Genomic DNA, 5,510 nt, shown 5'->3' with positions numbered 1-5,510 from the left:
AACATGCTTTCAGACAATGAATGAGTTTAACAATAATACTTTGTGTCAGCTCGTAGCAATTATTTGGTCAAACTGCCTCTAATATTACAAAACTGAATTTCAAACAAACCACATTAAATACTTACATGTTTCTTAATATTAACCCATAAAAACGTATATCTGCTATAGGAAAAAAATTATTGCTCTTCACACCAAGAGCCCTTATATGGCTTGGTGAAAAAGCTCCTTTACTGATATCTTGTACTTTCTTCGTAACAGAAAGATGTATACTTGTCATCTCTTTCTTTCTTCGTAGCATTGTAATTATACTAAACAATTAAAAATTGATCAACGAGATTCATTCTTACCTTCTCTTTAAATTGCTTCCTAAACTTGAAATTAAATCAAAATAAGTGCTCAAAATGGTGGAGTCTCGTGCTGATAACGTGTTATAAAATAAAAGCGATGTAATAAAATAAAGGAGCAATAAAAGCAGAGAGAGAGAAAGAGGGAAAGGAGAAAGTGTAGTATAGTCATTCTTTCTATTTTTTGGTGTGTATATTTCCATCAATTAAACATTGCTATATATAAAGCCTTAAACTTGCAAAGGCAAGCTTGCTACAGTAGTAGTGGTGGCCCACATGGTCATCCACTTAATTTATTCATAACAGAATCTTCTTGTTCGGTAATTATTAGGCTAGATTTCTAAGCATCTACCATTGTTAAAGAATGAAGAAGCTGAGTTGAACCTATATTTGGAATCAATTGTAGCTTGTTTGCACTAATTTTGAACCAAAAATTACAACTTCAAACGAAGAAGACATTTTTATTTTTTAATTCATTCAGTCCCAAAATGTGAAGCACCAAAGGAATTGGGTATTAAAAAATTCGAAATTTGTGGAAATTGTTCATTTCTTGAAGCTGAACAATCATTTATTTTTTGACAAATAAACTGTAAAATATTATTATCACCAACAAACTAAGCTAAAGAGCACTCAACTCCCCTACCACCTTCTAGAAGGGTGACAGGGAAAGTTAGGCCTCAAAACTAAGGATTTCGACCCAGCAACAACAGTTGTTTATGTGTGCTTCAAGGAAACTTACAGTCTCCCTAGAATATTATGAAGTCCAAAATCATGTAGAGTTCTTGCTGGAAGAGCTTGTGAAGGAGTCGACGGTGGCGGAGTTGTTGCTGGTGGGGTTGGAGTGGTCAGAGGAGGAGCTTGAGCTAGAGTTGCCGACGGCAAAGCTGTTGTTGGTGGTGTCGGAGAGGCTATATTTCTTTTGATCTTGGGTTTCATGGGTGGGTCGGGTTAAAATAATTTAAATTAGGGCGCCACATAGGAAAATAAAAATGTGACATGGAGATTTAACGGATTAAGGGTAAATCCCCTAAAATTAGATGGCAAAGACAAATATATCAAACAAGTATAATAAAGGGAAAATATAACTTATTTGCTAGAGTATAGGGGCAAATCTAACCCTCAGAATTCAGTGAAGGAAAATGACTTCCTAATTCAGAAAGGTCATAGTCCCCTATTGTGGAAAATATTTTCTTGCAACCAAACATAAAAAAGTAACTGAGTTTCTGGAGGAAAAATTCATACATGTTATAAAATAAAAACAGTGTAATAAAATAAAGTAGCAAAATGGAGAGAGAGAGAGCATAAGAAGCAAGTGTAATAGTACTGCTTTTCTTTCTATTCTCAATTGTATATTTCCATCAATTATACATGGCTATATATAAAGCCTTAAACTTGCAAAGGCAAGCTTGCTACAGTAGTAGTGGTGGCCCACATGGTCATCCACTTAATTTATTCATAACACTTCCCCTTGGATGTCCATGTAAAAGATAGAATTCTAGTGAAGAAATATACAAGTTATTCCTAATACGCATTGCTTGCTGCCTCATTAAAAACCTTACCAGGAAAACCTAGTGGGACAAAACCTTGGTTAAGGAAAAAAGAGTGCAGCGCGTATTTTACTCCCCCTGATAAGAGCATCATTTTGTATCTCGGTGAGGGCATATTTCAATCATGCGGATCAATTTCTTGACTATTAATGTTGGCAACCCCATAGTAAATAAATCTGCCAAATTATCACTTTGACCGAATTTGTTGAGCAACAATTTCACCATTCTGTTGAAGATCATGTGTGAAAAAGAATTTTGGTGAAATGTGTTTGTTTGTTCTGTCTCCATCAGCCTTATCTTTCAATATTGTGGGAATCTTTATCTTCAAGGAGAGACCGCAGTTCCTTCCTTATAGAATAGCATAATATGGAAGCCACCCACATGCAAATGAGTAATTGTCTGAGATCGTACAACTTCATGCAGATCATATAAATATCCTGCATTTGTATAGACAATAAGACCTTGACAATATTTGTTCGAATAAACAAAATTCATATCAATATTTTATTTCCTTCACATATAAATGTGTAGGAGTTATATTTTGTGTCACGATCTGACTAGGGGGCCATGACGGGTACCCGAAGCTGACTACGGAGCACCACTCATCCTGCTAGTCATCACACCCAACCTTAACATACATGATCTCTAGGGAAACATATGCCTATATATATATATATATATATATATATATACACGTGTGAGCTCTCATGGCTACAAAAATGATATACAAATATACAATGATGGATTCATGAGACCATACTACCCACACATAAGTATCTACAAGCCTCTACTAGAGTACTAGACATGTGGATGGGATAGGAACCCGTCATGCCCAAATATGTACACAAAACAATATCTCAAAGTAGCACCTCCGGAGTAATGGAGTGCTCCTGTAAATCTGCTGATAGCTCCTATGGATCTGGGCCACCTCCCTGTCTACCTGTGGGCATGAACACAACGTCCAAAGAAAAGGACGTCAGTACGAATATTGTACTGATTATGTAAGGCATAAACAATAATGACATATCAATGAAATAAGGTGACATCGAGTGAAGAGCAACCTGTAACTGACTGTCACTTAAGAATGAAATAATGCATGCTAACTTACTTCATAAACCTCATCATATTATGTATGCATATATAAGTTGCCCGACCATATAGGTGATGTGCCGTGAATTTTAGCACATTTTATGCCTTTGTAACTAGACATGTTGCTTGATTTTAAGTGTTTTTACATTGTTTCTTATGTTATTTTTGTGTTTTATAGGGTTGATTAACTAAGGATCGGAAATGAGAAGTAATGCTGAAAAAACGGACAAATTGGAGCTAAGCGACACTCCGTAACTCATGTTACGGACCGTAACTCATGTTACGGACCGTAACAGGGTCCGTAACTCATGTTACGGTCCGTACCTTTGTACCGTAACAGGCCCTGAATTTCCAGAAAGTTTTCATTGAAACCATCAGTGTTACGGTGGAGTGTTACGGTCCGTAACTCATGTTACGGTCCGTAACATGTCACCGTAACATGAGCTAAATTTCCAGAGAGTTTCAATAAAACCTTCAGTGTTACGGTTTAGTGTTACGGTCTGTAACCCTTCACCGTAACATCATCCAAAATTCCAGAGAGTTGCCAAGTAATTGTCACCACTTACGCTTCAGAAGGACGGACCGTAACACATGGTACGGTCCGTCGCATGGTGGCCGTAACGTCAAAGTGGTCAAATGACGAAATGAAGGACGGACCGTAACCTGAGTTACGGTCCGTAACAATGCGGCGTAAGGGCATTTTTGTCCAGAAACTTGGCGCGATTTTTGGCTCTATAAATACATAATGTAGGGTTTTAATTCATCATTCAGATTTTATTTTAGAGGCATAAACCCTAGGTTTTTAATCTTGAAGTGGTTGGAGCATTTAAGGCAACAACTTCACTCTCATTCCATCTTGTATTAGTATTGTAAGTGTATTATGTTAATCTTTAAGCTTTTTCTGTCAAGAAACATTATGAGTAGCTAATTTCAATTCTAAGGTTGTGAATCCCATGATGGGTATTATGTGAATGGGTTTCTATTATTGATATATGCATAATGGTTGTTGTTATTTATTCTATCTTTGAGTTGTAACGTTGGGTAATGATTGCAAGCATTAGCCGAAGCCATTATATTGAGTTTTCTTGGGAAAGAAAGTAAATATTGGTAAGATTGAATAACAATGACTCGAGGCGTTAACCCTCGTTTAATAGACTAACTAAGGAATAAGAATAAGTCTAAATTGGCATCATTGGTCGCTCTTCGATTGTAACTCTTTTATATTCGGAAGAATCATAAAGAGGAAATACTGCTTAACTGTTGGGAAACATTAAGAAGTCTTTAAGAGACCAAGTGCATATTCATAGAACAACCATTAGAAGTATATCACTTTGAAACCTGAAGCATAATATCTAATCAAATTGGGGAACACAACCTTAGTCTCTCCCTCTCTCACATTAATTACATTTTAAGTCAAAGTATTAAATTACATTATTCAACAATCAATTCAAACTATCCGGAATAGGATTAAAGCATTTAAAGACCGGTATCGCATACGATTAGTACTCTTTTCTCTCCATATTCCCTGTGGGATTCGACCCCAACCTTGTTGGGTTACTATATTTGACAACATCCGCTTTACGCCATTAATAGGTGTAATTTGAGCGTATCAAATTTTGGCGCCGTTGCCGGGGAATACGGTTCAGAAATTACTAATTATTGTGTACTATTCTTTAAAACTTTTTCTATTCCATCACACCTCGTTTGCTGTTTTAGTGAACCAGGTGAACATGGCTGGAAGACCCCATCGCAATCAAGGGAACCAAGGGGGGATCCAAGTGAACCATCCTGCAGCAGAAGAAGAGGAGGATGAGAATGTATTTGCAGAATTCATCGACGAAGCTGATTATGCTTCTGCTGTAGTTCCCCCGAGAACAGGAAATGCTAATTTCAAAATTGATAGATCTATCTATCAGCTATTGAAACTTGAAGGCTATTTCTGAAATTCTTCGGAGGACTGTCCACTTCGACACCTAAAGAATTTCGTGCATGTATGTTCCCAACAATCTCAAGGTGTTGTTCCTGCTGATGCACTGCGACTGCGGGTTTTCAAATATTCCTTAGCTGGCCAAGCTAGGGAATGGTATGAAAAGCTCCCGAGCAATACTATTCATACCTGGAATGAGCTGGCCAATATCTTTCTAAAAAAATGGTTCCCACCCAGCAAAAAGGCTGAGCTTCGGGATAAGATTTTTGGGTTTAAACAACTTCCAGGGGAACAACTATATGCTGTATGGGAGAGGTTCAAATATTATCTAGCTCAATCTCCGACTCATGGATTTCCAGATGCAATTCTCACAGAGCAGTTCTACAAGGGGCTAGATACAATGAATCAAATAGCTGTCAACACTGCAGCTGGGGGATGCTTCATGGACAAATCCTTTGTCAACATCACCCGGTTGCTCGACAAGCTTACTACCCATAATCAAGCCTGGCATTCAAGTGATAGCGAAATCCTATCATATGGTAGTCCCTCTGTGGCCGCGGTGGCCAAAGAAAATCATGAGCGAGATCATGCGTTCGCTCAATT

At 37.5% G+C, this 5,510-nt stretch overlaps 1 non-coding gene across 1 annotated transcript; it reads right to left on the bottom strand.

Annotated features, from left to right (window-relative positions):
- Positions 1-5,154: 5,154 nt before the first annotated feature.
- Positions 5,155-5,261, bottom strand: LOC132625348 (small nucleolar RNA R71). Its single transcript, XR_009576786.1, has one exon. It is a non-coding gene; the product is annotated as a small nucleolar RNA R71 (small nucleolar RNA).
- Positions 5,262-5,510: the final 249 nt, after the last annotated feature.

This window comes from Lycium barbarum, chromosome 12 (genome assembly GCF_019175385.1).
Source record: "Lycium barbarum isolate Lr01 chromosome 12, ASM1917538v2, whole genome shotgun sequence".
In the NCBI taxonomy this organism is placed as follows: Eukaryota; Viridiplantae; Streptophyta; class Magnoliopsida; order Solanales; family Solanaceae; genus Lycium; species Lycium barbarum.
The sequence above is the reverse complement of the archived record's forward strand: the minus strand, read 5'-3'. Positions and strand labels throughout refer to the sequence as shown.